The 20093-nt window shown below is 34.2% G+C and overlaps 1 long non-coding RNA gene across 1 annotated transcript; it reads right to left on the bottom strand.

Annotated features, from left to right (window-relative positions):
• Positions 1 to 539: 539 nt before the first annotated feature.
• On the bottom strand, positions 540 to 11817 carry LOC129889518 (uncharacterized). Its single transcript, XR_008766925.1, has 2 exons — positions 11604 to 11817; positions 540 to 924 (listed from the first exon to the last, which is right to left on the bottom strand). It is a non-coding gene; the product is annotated as an uncharacterized LOC129889518 (long non-coding RNA).
• Positions 11818 to 20093: the final 8276 nt, after the last annotated feature.

Here is a 20093-nt window from a genome sequence, read left to right as displayed (position 1 = left end):
CCATATATATATATATATATATAAAGTGAGATGGACGGAGTAGTTGAAATCAAATGAGCTAAATATACTTGTATTTTAACAATTAATGCAATCCTTATGGTGATTTTGATATTACTAATTTCTGAAAATTTTACACACTCGAATTGCAATATTGACGAAATAAAACAAGAAATATACTGGCAAATTGAAAGCAATGGTCAGTGTATTTTGTACGTGAATGCACGTACAATTAAACCTTGGAATAGGTCAATTAATATAATAATATATGACTAGGTTTCAATATTCTAATTTATGTTTCTTTTCTTGTTTTTAATTTGTGCGTGGGATATTTGAATTATAGCATGGTTTGTTTTGGATGGTTTAATATTGCGGTTTGATTGTTTCCACAAGTTTGTAATGGGCTAACATACATAAAATCACATGTTTTGCCTTTCAAATAGGCTAGTCTTTCATTTTCGTCCTTTATCAATCGAACTTATATCTAGTGTGACATAAATTCTTTAGAAACTACAGTCATTCTCAGGCATAACTTATGAATATTATGATACAGAAATAGAAAGTTATACTCACGAAGAAACTATTTCTTACAAAGGACACACAAAATATGGACAAAAGTGCAAATGACCCGTTAACTTTTGCAGCTAGTAAGCATAACCAAACCATCCATCCTCTTTTAGATTTTTATTGTTTTGTTGCTTACACTATTCACAGAGAATGTTCAATCTATTTCACAAAGCAGCCATCACCAGCTTGGACTCTTGCCTTTTTTAACAGAGTTTTTACTGATTGATTCAAAGGTTTGAGAACAAAAGCAAGAAGCTTCCCAAGAAACAGGAAATGTTATTCTGAGTTACTTGGAGCCTTTTCCTTTGGATGCTTAGACCCATAGTGATCCACAAGTTGGTTTTGATTTGCTAGCTGCGCCTGAAAAAAAAAAAATTACTTTAGTGAAAGCCTATAAAACCAACAAAAATCTTAGCATGCCTTGAGAAAAGGAGTCCAGCACATTTGTTGATAATGCTACATAGAACATGTAGCTATTGAGTTAAACATAGTGCAACTACAAAGCAAGTTGTAATCATGTGTCGTACAAACTTTTTCCCGGTTTAAACATTTAGTATGACAGACACAGAATACAATCTGTTTGTGGCTCTTGAATGCAGTAATCGATAAGGCACTGAAGCCTGATTAAATGTAATTCACATGCCTAACAAGATTCACAATTTTAACATAATAGAACACATGAATAAACTAAGAAAGACACATATATTATTAATGTTGCTGAGCTTCTTAAAGACTGTATCGAAAACAATGAGTCTTTACACTAATACACGGTCTGTCTACATTATCAGCACGAGAACAAGTATTCCCAGGATATGATGTGAGACTCCTAAATTTCCCCAGGAACATTTTTTCTGAAGGAGAACAAATCACTTCCCAGACTGACCATTGATCATTTGAAGATAAAAGGCCCAAAGGTAAGCAATTCTTGTCTAGATGCCAGAAGAAGTTGATCTACCCTTTCAGTCCATGCCAATAAAAAAAAAGGAGCTCGCGGTCTATCAGCAATTTTAGGGCACTCTTTGGTAAATACTTACCTGCACCCGGTGTTTTCATCAAACCAAGAATACATATCACTTAACCATTGATTAAATGTGTACGAAAGACACTTCTCTTGCATTCATTGATTTGATGTAAACACTGGATGCAAATAAGTTTTTATCCTACTCAATGCTCCAATCTTACACATAGTGTATAATGGGTGGGAAACAACCATGAAAACCTGTTCCTACACACAACCCCACCCAAAAAAAGGAAGAACATAAGCATGAAATTCGTAAGGACTTTGTGTCCTGCATCGTTTCATGGAAAGACAACTTGACCATTTAAACGGAATATACTTGAGGAAAAAACACAGACCATAGTAATTACAAAGATGGGAAAAGTTTTTTACACATGGATTACTACAAGGAAGGAAGAAGACTGAGGTGTTTCTATGGCAATGCGATGCAATACACGAAGCATTGACATGTAAGAAAGGACTCCTGGGAGAATAGGAGAGGGGAATGTGGGGCTTCCATCCTCCTCTTTCAAAGGGTGAAGCCCATTTTCTCTTTCAATTTGTTTACATGCGTGCATTCACTTGAAAAGGGATAAATTATTAAGTGGTTTGAGTATAATGAGTAGAGGACTGCAGCTGTAGACGAGCAAACAAAACTAGTCATAGATCTGGAAGTGGCCTCAAATCTTCACATCAGTCATAGAGCAAGTCATAGCGAATCAACTACCCCCGCCCAACAACTTCCACTTAATATGGCAATCATAAGCTGTTTCTCTCAGGCAAGAATCAGCACATTGTTATCACTTATTATTGAGAGTGCTAGGCATGAACTCATACTGGAGAATGCATTTGGATTAGCCAGTATGTGACTCTGCAATGCAGAAATAAGTGGCTCACTGTCTCAGCTTCATTCCTACGTAGATAGCATCTTGAACATTGAGAGATTCCTCTCTTTATCAAGTTTTCATGAGTCAAAACAACCTCTTTTGCTAACAGCCATGTAAAGCATGCAACTTTGTAAGGTATCTTCACCTTCCAAATGTGTTTCCATATGACCCATTAGTAATTTGTGGCGTTGTCTGATTCAGCATCTGGTATCCGGTATTAACCTTGTATAGTCCTCTGCCATGTCCATTCCACCACAAACAATCCACTCCTCCTTGAATCTCTTGAAAGGTTTCCAGAAGTTTGTACAATTCAGTCAAGTCCTCTGCCATGTCCATTCCACCACAAACAATCCACTCCTCCTTGCATCTCTTGAAAGGTTTCCAGAAGTTTGTACAATTCAGTCAATATTGGTATCTCACTAATCTATCATTCATCATTCTTCTAAACCTCAGGTCCTAGGCTTGGGGGTTCCACATCTCAGCCACTGGTTTCTGTTGGGATAGAGTCAGTGCAAAGAGGTCAGGGAATAAAACTTGTGGACCTAACCACTTGTCTTTCCAAAAAATAGTCATGTTGTCATTATGTACTTAGACAGAAGAGTGTCTCTTTAGAAAAGGCCAGAAAGCTCTGATTGATGTGCACAAACTCATTCCATAAGGAGTATTGACCTCCTTAGAAACCCAACTGTCCTGCTCCCCATACTTATACTTGATAACACTGCCCCAAAGGGTTTGTGGTACCTCAAGGTATCTCCAAATGGCTTTAGAGCTTTGCTCTGCCAAGACCTCCTTGGCTTTTAAATCTGATAAGGGTTTCCCATTTGATTAAATACAAGAACAACAACAACAACCCAGTGAAATCCCACAATGTGGGGTTTGGGGAGGGTAGAGTGTACGCAGACTTTACTCCTACAAAGGTAGGACGGCTGTTTCCGAAAGACCCTCGGCTCAATGAAAGCATAAAAATAGGTCAGATACGGCTAAGAAGTTCAAAGCGATATGGGAAAGCAAATAAAGAAAGTGACACAAATAAAATAGAGTAATCAAAGTGCAGAAAGTAATAAATAATAACAGAAATCAGAGCACAAAAAAAAAAATATAGTGCGCTAATGCACCTACTAATAAGGAAGAATAATGAGACTATGTACTAGCCTTCTACCCTAATGTGGGCCCTCCACACCCTTCTATCTAAGGTCATGTCCTCGGTAAGTTGTAACTGCGTCATGTCCTGTTTAATCACCTCTACCCAATATTTCTTCGGCCTACCTATACCTCTTCTGAAACCATCCATGGCCAACCTCTCACACCTCCGCACTGGGGCATCTATGTCTATCCTCTTCACATGTCCAAATCATCTCAGTCGCATTTCCCGCATCTTGTCTTCCACCGAGGCCACTCTTACCTTGTCCCGAATAGCCTCATTTCTAATCTTATCGCTCCTGGTATGCCCACACATCCATCTCAACATTCTCATCTCGGCTACTTTCATCCTTTGAACGGTGAGAGACCTTAACTGGCCAACACTCCGCCCCATACAACATAGCCGGTCTAACCACCATTTTGTAGAACTTGCCCTTAAGTTGTGGTGGCACCTTCTTGTCACATAGCACACCGGAAGCGAGCCTCCATCTCATCCACCCTGCCCCAATACGATGTGTGACATCATCATCAATCTCCCCGCTGCCTTGCATGATAGACCCAAGGTACTTCCCATTTGACTAAATGGGAAACTTTTTTTTTCTTTTTCCTTGCCAAGAGAAGGATCTCCTAATTTTGTCCAATCTTTGTATAACTCCTGTAGGATTAGGAAAGTCACATTATGTAAGGTTGGTAGAGCATCCAAAACAACATTGATCAAAGTGAACCTGCCTCCCTATGATAAATACATCGACTTCCATCTAGACAATTTTTTTTTCACATTTCTCCTAAACAAAGCTCCATATATCCTTGGATTTTAGTTTTGCTCCTAGAGGCATATCAAGATAGACTGTTGGGTGGATACCCACTTCTCCACCAAAGATTAAGGCCAACTGCTCCATATTAGGCACCAAGTTGATGGGGGATATATATGGCTCTTTCTCCGGTTGATATGAAGGCCTGAGATGCCTTCAAAAAGTACTAAATAACTCTTAAATATTTCAATTTTTCTTCCTCTGCATCACCGAATATTACGGTATCATCAACATACTGGAGATGAGTGATCTCCAAACTAGAGTCACTGTTTCTGGCTACCTCAAATCTTGTATCCAACCATTAGCTTTGGCAATTTCGACCATATTGTTGAGACCTTCATAGCTAAAAGAAATAAGAAAGAGGCACAAGGGATTCACTTGTCTGATTACTCTATGAGCATTAAAAATACATTCAGGTGCCCCATTGATGAGAATGGAAAATTTCACAGTAGAGATGCCAAAATTGACCCGGTTGATCCACTTACTTCCAAAACTCATTTGTCTCAAAATTCTCATTAGAAACTTTTTTTTAGTTGAAAGATTTCTCATTAGAAACACCCAATTGACATGATCATATGCTTTATGAATGTCAAGTTTGCATAAGATACCAAACCTTTTTTGTGAAATTCTTGAGTCTATTGCTTCATTGGCAGTCAATAAAACATTCATTATTTGTCTCTCTCTAATAAACACCATCTACTAGGAATTCACCAAAGTATCAACCACACTTTCCGGTCTTTCTGTCAAAACCTTTTAAATCAGCTTTGTAGAAACTCCCTATCAAACTTATTGGTCAGAAGTCTTTTAACTCCTTTGTCCCTGTCTTTTTTGGGATCGATGTTATATAAGCAGCATTAAAGCTCTTTCAGACATTTCCTGAACAAGGAAATTGTGAAAAGTCCCATAATGTCCAACTTCAAAAGTTTTCAACACTTCATGAAAAATCCCATTGTGTAACCATCAGGACCAGGAGCTTTATCAGTAGCACCTTTCTTTAGGCAACTATACACTTCTTGTTCATCAAATTTATCTTGTAAAGCCTCATTTTCTGCTTCTGAAATTGTAGCGCAATTATTGAGGTTTCCAGCAGGCCTCCATTCTTGTCTCTGTGTAAAGCTTCTTATAGAAAGTGCAGGTCTCTTCTTTGAGCCTTACAAGTTCCACTATAGACTCCCCTTGTACTACTAATTGATCAATGTGGTTATACCTCTTGTGAGCATTAGCAAATTGATGAAAAAACTTAGTGTTTTTATCACCCTCTTTTAGCCATAGAGCTCTGGATCTTTGTCTCCATGCAATCTCCTCATCCTTAAGAACTTCTTCATATTCCATCAAAATAGTTGTCTTTTTGATTGATTTCTCCTCTATAAGAGGGATTCTAGCAAAGAATCTTAATCTATCATTTGAATAAGCAGTTTAGACTTTGAACTTTCAGGTTTCCATGTTCATTCCTGCTCCATTCTTTAAGTTTACCTTTGAGGGCTTTAAGTTTGTAAGATAGCATGTAATCAGGCATCCAGGCGAACTCAAGGAGTTCCACCAGCTTCTGATTCTATCAACAATTTCTTTTGTAGTCAATCACTGATTTTTCAAACATAAAATATGATTTGGATTGTTCCCAAGAGTCACAATGGAGGGCAATAGGAACATGATCTGAGATCAGTCTTTGTAAGAGAGTTTGTTTCATGTTACTGAATGGATCATTCCATTCCAAGGAAACCAAAATTCTGTCTATTCTAGAAGCAGTGGTATGATTATCTCATGATCTAATCCAAACCAAGTGTATGAGCCTCCTTTTAGTTGTAGGTCAATAAGCTTCACGTCCTCGATGAAGTCTAATAATTCCACAATTGTTGAAGACCTACTAGCACAGTTCCTCTTTCCAGAGGGGACCTACAAATATTGAAATCACCACAAACTGCCCACGGCCCTCCATAAGTCCTCCACCAGACCCTAATTCCTCCCACACAACTTTCAATTCCAACTTGCAATTTGATGGTGAGGCCTGGGAAATAATGGAGTGTTCTATGTGAAGTCCTTTTATGAGAAACTTTTGGTCAGGGAAGAGCATGTTTTTCCATGTAATTCTATATGGATTCCAAAGGTGTCGAACAAGGTGTGTTTTTCACTTGGTTAGCCGCTAGAGGGGTGATCTTGACTGCAAAAATCTTAAAAAACAGAAGATTGTGTGTATCAATTGGTATTACATGTGTAAGGAGGAGGGCAAGGACGTGAATCATTTCTTCTACATTGCGGGTTTACCCCATGGTGGGATATAGGTGGTTTAATGGCACTCCATGGGCAATGTCAAAAATTGTAAAAGAGTTGATGTTCAGTTGGAAGGGCAGGAGAAGAATGAGAAGAGAAGGTCTTAGAACTTGGTTCCACTTGAGCTAATGTAGGTTGTTTGGAGAAAGAGAAATAGGAAAGCATTTGAAGGTGTAGAGTCGAGTTTCTCTCAGTTGAGGAGTAGTCTCAGTTCTCTTATAATTCTTTCGGTGCACACAAAAAGCTCTTCGTTGTTTAGATGATTTGGTGGAGTTGTAGAGAATCAAGTCTTATTGTAGATTCTTTACCTTTTGATATACCCATTGTATACAACCATTTTGACCATGTTTATGAATGAAAATACATTTACTCAATCGAGAAAACAATAGATCCCTCCCTTCCAATTTCGGCAATATCATAACATTAGAATACCTCCTCTAGTGCCACTAGCTTCCAAACAAGCATGTCTTACCCATCTCCCTCCCTAAATCTAATTAACGTATTCCTGACAGTTATATGAAGCACCCACCGTGTAATTCTCATTGAAACGGTAAATGAAGAGTTTCTTCGATTTCTTTCCATATATTCATTGTCGATCTCTATTAAAGAGTGTATGCCACTCAACATGTCCCCTTTCCCACACCTTCAGATCCTAAATAAATACAAGTTGGGCTAGAAGTAATTCAACCAACAAAAAGGAACTCCACAATCAGCAGGCCACTTAGACACTTGAACATCTAACAAGTTCCACAAGTTAGCCCCACCCAAGCATCCCTAAGAAAGAATTTGGTTTAAAATGGAAGTGCCATGAGCAAGTCTCAAACAAGTATAGTATCTTGACAGTAGAGACAAATGAACAAGCTTGAGGGAACAAAAGCATGAATAATGCCACTCTTAGTAACCTAAAATAAATACAATGGTATAAAAGAAATATATAAACAAGGAACAACCAACTATACATGTTGTACCACTATGCAGCAACTACCTTAGATCTAGAAAGCAGAATTTGAGAGAACTCTCATGTATTACGATAGAACAAAGTAGTAGGATGTTTTGAACTCACAATGCTATTACAAAAATAGCTGAAATAATAGTAATAAGAAGTTGTAATGCAAAATAAATAGCTAATTAGGCGGTACGAGAATGGGGCAAAGTTTAGTTAGTAACTTGACGCAGCCACCAATTTCCAACAACATATAGTTAGTACCTAACTAAAGTAAAATCCTAACATCACACTAACCTCATGAGTGTTAGACTCGCAATAAAATTGCTAAAATAGCTGAAATAATGTAACTAAGAAGTTGTAATGCAGAATGAATAGCCAATTAGAAAGGAAAGAAAATAAGACAAGGTTAATTGGTTATTTGAAGCAGTCAAATATAATAAGTCATTCAACCACCATTGTGAACATAGGCTTGACCCCAAATCAAAGTAGAATCTCAACATTTCACAAACCTCATGAGTCATGTGTTAGACTCGACAATGCAGTTTAGTGGATAAGTTTCTAAGAAATATAGATACAAAAGGAAAAGTATGGCCAAGCTAACCACTACAAAGGAAAGTTGCTACATCACACAGGTTGAGCAAATAAAAAATGTTTTAAGGAATTGATGATTACTCAAGGTGCACTTGGATGTTCTTAATGAAAGATCGTTCTGAATTATTTTCCATATATTTCAAATTTTTTATGATGAAATAAAAGATCAGTTTGGTGTTTCTATTCGCACTTTTTGTACTAATAATGCACATGAATATTCATCATCTCAATTTAAACAATTTATGTCTTCCCATGGAATTCTTCACCAGACATCTTGTCCTTACACCGCATAGCAAAATGGAGTCGCAGAGAGAAAAAATAGGCATATTGTTGAGACTGCACGCACTTTTCTCATACAAGTAAATGTTCCATTGCGTTTTGGGGGGCAGTGTTCACCTCTTGTTATTTGATTAACCATATGCCTTCCTCTGCTATTCAAAACCAGGTACCACACTGGTTTTGTTTCCCCAGTCAACCTTATCTCTTCCACCACGCATCCTTGAGAACACATGCTTTGTCCATAAACTCAATTCATGAAAAGAAAAACTCGCTCCCTATGCTCTTAAATATGTCTTTCTCGGTTATTCAGCGGACATAAGATATTAGTGGAGGTCAGGTGAGAAGTATCGATATCCCTTTTATACAATTGAATAATTGAGAAAGACATATTTAAGAGCACAGTTAGTGAATTTGTCTTTTCTAGAAGTGAATATATGGGCAAAGCATGTGCTCCCAAAGACACGTGGTGGAAAAGAGAATAAGGTTGACAGGAGAAACAAAATCGAGTGCAGTACCTGATTTTGAATAGCAGAGGAAGGTACATGTTAATCAAATAACAAGAGGTGAGCGTTGTGTCCCCCCCCAAAACGCAATGAGACATTTGCTTGTATGAGAAGAGTGTGTGCGGTCAGAATAATATGCCAATCTTTTCTCTCTGCAGCCCCATTTTGCTGTGCAGTGTAAGGACAAGATGTCTAATGAAGAATTCCATAAGAAGACATAAATTGTTTAAATTGAGATAATAAACATTCACGTGCATTACCACTACGGAAAGTGTGAATAGAAACACCAATCTAATTTTTTATTTTAGCACAAAAAGTCTTAAATATGAAAAACAATTCATAACAATCTTTCATTAAGAACATCCAAGTGCACCTTGAGTAATCATCAATGAAAGTAACAAAATACTTAAAATCCAATGTAGAACTAACTCTACTGGGACCCCAAATATCATAATGAATTAAATGGAAAAGAGACTTTGCACGATTATTAGGATTACGTGAAAAAGTAGCTCAGGTGTGCTTCCCCAATTGAGATGACTCATAATCTAACTTTGGACATGCTAGGTACCATTTTTTGAAGTTTGGATAAACTAGGGTGTCTCAATCGTCTGTGGATTAAATCGAAGAGTCGGAGACTGAACAAATTGTACTTGATTTGTGAGAATTGAGATAATAAAGTCCATTTGACTCATGCCCTTTGCCAATTATCCTTCCCATACTGAGGTCGTGTATAACAAAGTAGTCACTAAAGAATGAGACGAAATAATTTAAAGTCTTAGTCAAACAACTTATTGACAAGAGGCTAAGGGACAACCAGGGACAAAAAGAACACTATTTAGAATCAAGGATGGTAAGGGATTGTCTTGACCGACTCCGATTGCCATTGTCTGAGAACCATTAGCTAATGTAACAGTGGGAAGGGACTGAGAGTAAGTAATATTAGACAATAAAGATTCATTACCGCAAATGTGGTCAGAAGCACCTGAGTCCATAACCCAAGGGCCAAGTGTGGGGGACTGTGAGATACAAGCAACAGGATTACCAATTGGGGCACCAGAAGCTATTGATGAAGATGTTTGCTTACTCGCCTAATACTGAAGGAAGTCATTGTATTCTAACTCGGACAAAAAAATAGTTGATTGGTGTTGGAGCCCACAGATTTAGTATTAAGCATATCGGATCCGGGAGACATGAAACAGATCTATTAGTGTCCAAAAAATAAAGTATTTTTTGGAAAAACCTGAAGAATAGATTTGAAAACTACTTGTTGTCTCGTCGAAAAAGGTTATTGGAAAAAAAATATGCCTGAAAAGTGACTGAAAAACACCGCCACAAGGATTCCGATCGTAATGGTGATGCTAGTATATGTACAATACCCTTGGAGAGTGTTGAAATTGCAGAATAGTGGAGGTTTTGCTGGAAAAATGCTCAGCAATTTTGTTCTCTTATTTTATTCTTGTTTTCTCACTAAAGAAAGCTCTGATACCTGTGAGAAGACAAGAATTTGAGAGAGAACTCAGCTTGATTATTCCCACAAGCTATTGGGGTTTAAAAAGCTAATTTTATATGTCCTAAAGAGAGAGGACATCAATACAAATCAATACCTAATTAAAATAGGAGTAAATCTAGCTACCTATTATATTTACACATGCTATAGAATATTCCTAGGATTCTAACAAAAGCAATCACTTGATTATTATTTTGGCTGCTCTCTTATTTCAACAGAACATTCCAACTTATCGTGGGCAGCTGAGTGATTTCAAATAGCCCTCGACTCTTTACAAAAATTGGCAATACATTTGAACTTATAAAATTATTTTCTGGGAAGTTCCAAGAAAAATCTGAAATCAATACCAGATGAGGAATGTAATCTAAAAACAATAACAAATGGTGTAGAAAATAGGAAAATAGTAAAGTGAAAACTGAAAAGACAGGTACTAGGTAGATGAATTAAGAACACAGGATGATTTCAGGCTAATACAATAACAAATGAGGAATGTAAATTAACAGGGACAACGGAAGCTAGTTAACAAGGTTGGGAGCTGGAACTTAATTATTAATATGGATGGATAACCGATTAACCAACTATCAAACTCCACATGTGTTTCCTTTCGGCACCAACTTCTTTGTGTTGTTGTTTGGATGCCCGAAAAAGGAAAGGAAGTGTTGGAATGTTAAGTGTTCCGTAAAGCTTTTATGAATATGGTAAGCAACAGAGTCAGGGATAAATTTAAATACTTTTCCCAAAAAAAGCATCAGTTCCAACATTTCCAATGAATTGGTTCCTTTAATCTAAACCTATTTTTACCTTTCAAACAAACAAATACCAGAAAAATCATTTTTTGCTTCCTTTATTTTACTTCAGATGCGATTTTGTGTAAGATGATTGTAAATTCCTTCCCAACAGCATCACCCACCCAACTATCCAAAAGAAGACTTAGATCTAGATTACTATCCAGAAAAAAGAAGAAAAAAATCAAAGAAACAAGTCCAATTGCCACCAAATTTCACCAAATTACAGCCACATAACAGATAAACAAGCTCATACAAGAGAATCTAGCACAAAGAATCGAAATTTTTGAAAGGAAAACGTAAAGGGTGTATCGAAAATTTTACTTTACAAATGGGACAGATGACTTTGAGGCCAACGGCACGAGCTTCAAGCTGAGACCCTTTTCCTTTCTGATTCTTCTCGGCATTTTTCCTCTGAGCCTCGATCTTTTGTTTTCCCCTTGTCATCTCTCCCTCCCTCAATGCCGCAGCAAGATTTACCGGGTTTGTAGTTTGTACCTAATTTAGCTTCTCATTGAGGATGCGCAGAATTTATAAGCCACATATTAGGAAAACCATTTTATTATTCTTTTATTTAATTAACCTTATAAAGATAATTAAATATAAAATTATAAATACAAATACTCCTATATTGAAATATAACTCTGTAAATAGTATAATTTAACTCTTAGAAAATTATAAAATTTTATTAATGGAAAGGATAAATATGAAAAAGGATTCAAACATTTCTCTTGAATTTTGAACAATTCAACTATTTTGAACAATGAAAAATCTCTAAAAATTCAGTCAATATGGAATAGAGAGAGTATCAAAGTATTAGAGCTGTTTGGATTGGTTTAAAAGTTGGTCAAATTTATTTTTAAGTCATTTTTAGTTTTTAAAAGTGTTTGACAAAGTTAAAAATAATTTAAAATGACTTTAAAAAAGTTTTAAACTAAAAATAGGACTCTTCCTACTTTTTTATTTTTTGACTTAAAAGTCATTTAAGTTTGATTTTTTTATTTTTTGACTTAAAAACTAATTTTTTTCCGTCAATCCAAACGGGCTCTTAGTTATTCACCTAATTCTACTTATTTTATCTTTTATTTGTAGGAATAATATATGTAAATTTTTCTATAACAATAGATGAAAAACTATCTAATTAACAAACATTTCTAGCATATTTATTAATGTTCTCTATAGTTTGAAATAATTAATATTGTCTTACTAATTAATAATTTCATATTAAATTTAATTCAAATACAACTCGATACATATATTTTTTCCTATCAGATACTCTGAAATACAAACACATAAGAAGAGAGGTGAGCAAGAAAGTAGAGAGGCGAGAGCCAAGAGAGATAGAAGGAAGCAAGCGAGAGAGATAGTGTATTTTAGACACATATAAATCACACTGGATATATGTATCTGAGATATCAGATACACTTTGAAATACAGATACATAGGAAATTAGTGTGAGTCTAATTATTCCGATGTACATGAATAGAGGTGAGAAATGCAATCTATATGGGTATCAGTTAATAAGCCACGCTATAAAGATTTAGAAGAGGGTGATGGATATTAAGGTGAGGAGGAGCTTCATAATTTTCAAAAATCAGTCCGCATTCATATTGTGGCACTCCATTACATAAATCATTAATCTCGTAAGAAGACTAGTGAAACAACATAAGGAAAGGAAGAAGAACTTGCACATGGTATTCATTGACCTAAGAAAGGCTTATGAAAAGGTTTCAAGGGCATATACTAGGGTGATCCATGACATGTATGATTAAGACTCTAGTAAAGACTATGGAAGGAGACTCAGAGCACATCCTAGTTTTTTTATGGGATTACACTAGGGATCAACTCCTAGCCAATTATTATTTGCCTTGGTGATGAATACGTTGACGAGATAAATTCAAGGTGAGGTGCCATAATGGATGTCATTTACAGAGGACATCGTGTTGATTGACGAGACTCGCAACGACGTTAATGTTAATTTGGAGGTTTGGAGACAAATTATGGAGTCTTAAGGATTTAGGTTTACAAAACCAAGACATCATACTCACAGTGCAAATTCAGTGATGTGATCCATGAGGGTGATGATGTGGAAATGAGACTTGATACACAAGTCATCCAAAAGAGAGAAAAAATTAAGTATCTTGGATTTATTATTTAAGTGAGTAGGGAGATTGAGGAAAGATGTTACTCATCGTATTGGTGTGCGATGGATGAAATAGAGGTTCACTTCTGGAACCCTATGTGATAAGAAGGTGCCGCCAAAACTTAAAAGTCAAGTTCTGCGGAATGATTGTTAGACCAACTTTATTGTATGAGGAGTGTTGTTGATCCATCAAGAATCTCACATTCAGAAGATGCAAGTTATGAAATTAGGGATGTTATGGTGGATGTGTAGGCATACTAGAATGGATAAAATTATAAATTAGGTGATTCAAAACAATTTGGGAGTGACTTTAATGGAGGACAAGAGGCAAAAAATGAGACTGAGATAATTTGAGCATATGAAGAGGATGTGCACGGATGCCCTAGTGTGGAGATACGAGAGGTTCATTATGAATTATTTCATGAGAGGTAGAGGTAAATCAAAAAAGTATTGAAGATTGGTGATTAGACATAGCATGACATAGTTTCAACTTACTGGAAATGACCTTAAATATGAGGGTGCGGAGGACATATATTATGGTAAAAGATTAGTAGATAGTCGTTTATTATCTTGTTGTTCGTGCATATTAGTAGTCGTAGTATTGCTTCTATAGTTTTTTTACTTCAATTCCTGTCATTGCATGTTGTTTCTTGTACCTCGATTAATGTATTATTTTGTTGTAGTTTCTATTACGTTACTATCTCTTATTTGTGTTATTGTTTGTTGCTTCTTTTACTTTCTTTATTTTTTTATTTTTTTTTGAGATTGTTGTGGTTTGTGTGTTTTTGAGTCGAGGGTCTATCGAAAACAATCACTTTACTGTGAGGTAGAGGTAAAGTTTGCATATACTATATCCTTTCCAAATCTCACTTTGTGGAACTATAGTAGGGATGTTGTTGTTGTCGTTATACCCTCTTTTTTTATAATAACTCTTAACTTTTTAACTTTTTTTTATTATATATATTTTCTATATCGTTGGTGTGACATTATGAAACATCATAAAATAATATAATTAATTAAATATTGTTTTAATCAAAATAATACAGTCCAATATAGTGATAGTTATAAAATGATATATAACAGGCAGCAATACAAGCTATTGGAAAATGAAAATTATACAATTTTCAATTATAATTTTTATAAACACTTTCAACTTACCTTAATGTACTTCTCAAAATATATCAATTTAAGATGACATGAATCCTTTAATTTTAGGTTTCAACTTTGATAAACTTTATCTTTCACAATTTTCTCCATTTTTTTGCTCCTCCACTCTCACGTCTATCTTCCCAATTTTATTTTTTAGAATTCGTTGCATCATTTCTCAAGAAGGTTGAGGTGCTTCTTTGTTATTTTGGAATTGAAATGGTTTCTTAATTGTTGTAGTGAAATGAAAGGTGGTTATTGTAATTTTTTTATGATAGTGTGTGTCACGATCTCATGGTGTATGTTTTTCGCGGACTACATAGTCCTGATCGATGAGACTCTGGCGGAGTTAACGCTAATCTGGAGGATTGGAGACATATCTTGGATTCTAAAAAGTTTAAGCTGAGTAGGACCAAGACAGAGTACTTAGAGTGCAAGTTCAGTGAGACACCTTAGGAGATTGGCGCCGAAGTTAGGCTTGGTGACCAGGCCGTCCAAAAGAAAAGTAGTTTCAAGTACCTTGGGTCTATCATGCAAGGCAGCGGGGAGATTGACGATGATGTCACACATCGTATTGGGGCAGGGTGGATGAAATGGAGGCTCGCTTTCGGTGTGCTATGTGACAAGAAGGTGCCACCACAATTTAAGGGTAAGTTCTACAAAGTGATGGTTAGACTGACTATGTTATATGGGGCAGAGTGCTGGCCAGTTAAGGTCTCTCACATTCAAAAGATGAAAGTAGCCGAGATGAGAATGCTGAGATGGATGTGTGGGCATACCAGGAGCGATGAGATTATAAATAAGGCTATTCGGGACAAGATAGAAGTGATCTCAGTGGAAGACAAGATGCGAAAATGCGACTGGGATGGTTTGGGCATGTGAAGAGGAGAGACACAGATGCCTCAATGCGGAGGTGTGAGAGGTTGGTTATGGATGATTTAAGAAGAGGTAGGGGTAGGCCAAAGAAATATCGGGGAGAGGTAATTAGACAGGACATGACGCAGTTACAACTTACCGAGGACATGACCTTAGATAGGAGGGTGTGGAGGACCCATATTAGGGTAGAAGGCTAGTACATAGTCTCGTTATTCTTCCGTATTAGTAGGCGCATTAGCGCACTATAATTTATTGTGCTCTGACTTCTATTATTATCTCTTTATTTCTTTTTGTACTCTGATTACTCTATTTAATCTGTGTCGCTTTCATTATTTGCGTTATTCGTTATTTATTTTCCCATATTGCTTTGAACTTCTTAACATGATCTGACCTCTTTTTATGCTTCTTTTGAGCCGAGAGTCTCTCGGAAACAGCCGTCCTACCTTGGTAGGAGTAAGGTCTGCGTACATTTTACCCTCCTCAGACCTCACATTGTGGAATTTCACTGGATTGTTGTTGTTGTTGTAGTGTGTGTCACGATCCAAAATCATGAAATCAACACTCAATATACTATCTTAATCAAGTGAATCATGTTCATATGGTGCACCCCAATTATATACATAGAAATCATAATAATCACAAAATTCATTTGGAAATCATATCATAAAAACTTTTTAAATACGAAATCACACATGAAATATTTTAAAAGAATAATGTCTCGAAATAAAATTATTATCCTTCCATACATGTAATGTTGTAGATATAATCTCATTACTAACTACAACACAATGTATTCATCTATGAAGCCTCTATACCAAAGACTTAATAAACTAAATACTTTGAGACAATTTTTGACTTACAAAAATAAAATAAAAAATAACATACTAGATAGTAGATACTATAAAATAAAAGTGGTATCTCAATATATCTCGAAAAGAGAGTCATCCTAATTTTGTTTGTTACAGAATATCATACCTCGTCTTGAAATAAGTAAAGAGAGAAGGTTAGTATTACTCAATAAGTATCATTGTCTCACACTCCCTCTCTCTTAAGTTCTTGAGGCGAGACATTATTAAAATCAATATTCTCATAAAAAATGTAAATCATTATTTCAATCATGTTATTTTATTATTTGAAATGAATTGTCAAGTGTAATAAGAACCGCCATATACGTATTTATATCACTATGTGAATTTAATAAAAAACAAATAAATTATTTTGATGAAATTAAATCGATAAAATCACTTTCATATTCTTAATTCTAAATATAAGAAAATTATTTTATACTTTTCATTGTGGGTACTGTACCAACATTGAACAAGATCAAAGTTGAAATCATATAAAATCACTTCCATGGAATTAAGTCGATAAAATCACTTTCGTACCCTTAGTCCTAAACATAAGAAAATTAGTTTATACTTTTCATCGTGGGTACTATATCAACATTGCACAAGATCAAAGATGAACTAAGTTGTCTACCTAGCAACAAGCATCATATAATCTATTTATTCACCATCTCATCGTAGTGTCGTACGAACTGACTCAATTATGTTAACATTATTAGCATAATAGTATTCTTTCATAAGGGCACTCTATTGTAGCCCCTTATAAACTAGGCCTACACTGGCACGTGGTGACATATATCATGTGAACGCAAGTAATTTCTAAAATATTTTAATTTCCAAAATAGACTCACAACCCATTAGCATTAATTTTTTTTTAATGTTTAATCAAATCATGATATTCATATATATATTTAATCAAAATAATTTGAACAAAATAAAATGTAAAACTTTCTCTCAAATATATTAAAGTACTTATTAAATGAAAATTTTAAACTTGAAATATTTAAAAGCGTTATTTTAAATTATTTAAGTCTTAAAGGCCTAAATCAATGGGATATAAATCATTCAAAACAAATGACACTATCGATATAATATTTTATCAAAATACTTTTAAATGTTTATTTCAAATTATATTTCATGTTTTAAACATCCACATAAGTTTTCATAAACTTTTTACATTTGTTTCAATTCTCTTTTTTTTTCATTTGTTTCAATTGTCATTTTGTCAACAAGTTTATTTTTTAACAATTTATTAATAAAATTAAATGACATTTTACATGTAATAATTTTTTAACACATGGTGACATTCTCTGCTTGTTTTCACAAGCATGGACACACATTTACAAATTGTCTTACATAGTAACTTAATTTATGCTTTTGAAGAAAAAATCTTCTAGTTCTCAAAGTTTTAACTTACCTCACTTTTGCCCCATTCCTTTTTGCCCATCCAACATCCTTAACAAGATCAATACATGCTCCAATGTATCTCACCACATATAACTACACAATATAATGTGTATTCATCAACTCATAATTATACCATTTGAAAATTTTACATTTAGACTCAAAACCATCCAAAATTATCTCAAATTGTTCAATAGGTTCAATCGATAGGCTAGCTAGTAGAATTTAACACCTAGATTATCATAATATTGATCGCTTTTCTTTTCTTTAAAATAGTCACGCGTTGTATAAAGATATTTTTTTTATCAATCATAGAAATATGTCCTATACTTTAATTTAACTTTGTTAATTGAAAATTTTATATAAATTTATTGATATTTTGCTAACACATAATTTTACTGAAACAAGTCATATATATAAAAAGGAATATAATAATTTAATTTAATTGTTCTCAATGGCTTCAAAATAATCATCTTAAGATTAAAAAAAAATTGTCAGTGAATATTATTATTATACTTATAATTTGTGAATGATATAAATAGTGTGTTAATTGAAGGCTATTATAATCATGTTTGAAGGTAGGAACGCATCTCAATAAAAAATCACTCAAATTGATTTTAGCGTAACTGATTTTAAATTTTAAAAAATAAATAGATGTGAAATTATAATTTTGATGTGCCTGAAAACTTTAGTAAAACTAATCACCTTCTTTGTTTAGATCGTAAATAAGTCATGTTGACAGATGATAATATAATACGTATATAAAATGTAATTAAACGACAAATGATTTAGGAAGTATATTGTTGAACTTAAAAGTTTTTTTTTGTTTCTCATGTATAATAACTCTTAACTGACATCCTATTTAGCCACTCACCTTTTCAGATTTGATAAAGCTTACTTCATGTATATGATTAACATTTATCTTTTCTACTTTATTTTCGTCAAATTTAACAAATATATATCAACTATTTAGCGGAAACAAAAAATGTTAACTTTTGATAAGCTTATAGAACCAAAACTGTTCAGTGTCTACTCATAAAACATTTAAATCAATGACCATTTTTATCATTTTCTCTAATACACTGTTTGGATGGTTGTTACATATTGTCTCATACAGTATCATATTATATTATATTGTGTAATATAATATTGTAATTGGTTATTTTAATGAATACAACGTTTGAATAGCTTGTATCATTCTCCGTCGTTAAATAACGACACACATCAACAACTTAAATGCTAAACTTATAAAAAAAGTACGGAAACCTATTATGAAAAGGTACGGTAAAAGATAAAATAAAATTATTAAATAACAAATAAAGATAAAATGAGAAGAAATTATTAAGGCAACGACGCGAACACAACAAATCGATCGTTACATAAAACGAGACTTTTTGTTTTTGCCTAATGATGAATTTAAAAAATAAGATATAATAAAATTTTAATAACAATCAAAATAAATATTGTGTTTAAATTAATAATACAATACAATACAATAAATAATAATCATCCAAACAAGGCGTAACACTTTACCTTTTACCTCCTTATAAATGGAGATAAGGGCACACGAAAATGAAGAATGGAATTATAAGAAAAGAAATTAAATCTTGATAAATAAGATAAAATTTTTAATAACAATCAAAATAAATATTATATTTAAATTAATAATATAATGCAATACAATAAATAATAATCATCCAAACGAGGCATAACACTTCACCTTTTATCTCCTTATAAACGGAGATAAGGGCACACGAAAATGAAGAATGGGATTATAAGGAAAGAAATTAATCTTTTATAAATAAAATAAAAATTTAAATAGTCAATCAATTGAGTAAGAGCCCGTTTGAATGGGCTTTAAGTTGATCAAACCAACTTAGAGCCCCTTTTTAGCTTTTGAACGTGTTTGCCTAATGTTAACTTTAAGCCATAAAGTTCTTAAAGTCAAAAAATTAAGATTTCTAACTTTTTTTTTCTAAGTGCTTAAAACCATTTTGTTTGACCATTAAAATTATTTTTATATCCCTTATATTTTAACTAAATTCCAAACTATCATTTTTATTCTTTTAACCTTAAAATTCAAACACTTATTTTCAACATAAACACTTTTATTCAAACACTCAACTGCTTATTCATAAAAATAACTTTCAGCACTTCAAAATTTTAAAAACACTTTATACATAAAAAATATTTTTTTTTAAGACCGTTCAAACGGGCTGTAAGTAAGATTTTTGCCGTAACGGTTCACTCGAAATCACTGTAGCTCGTATCCCCACCATTCCAACGCTAACAGCAGCGTCGGTTGCACGTATGAAGAGTCACTCTCTCACGTGTGAACCCACTCCACTCTCATTGGTTGAGCTACTTTTAATTACACAGCACTCTTTTCCTAAAAATCTC

This window comes from Solanum dulcamara, chromosome 5 (genome assembly GCF_947179165.1).
Source record: "Solanum dulcamara chromosome 5, daSolDulc1.2, whole genome shotgun sequence".
NCBI lineage: Eukaryota > Viridiplantae > Streptophyta > Magnoliopsida > Solanales > Solanaceae > Solanum > Solanum dulcamara.
Note: the sequence above shows the minus strand (reverse complement) of the source record. Positions and strands in the feature narration are given on the sequence as shown.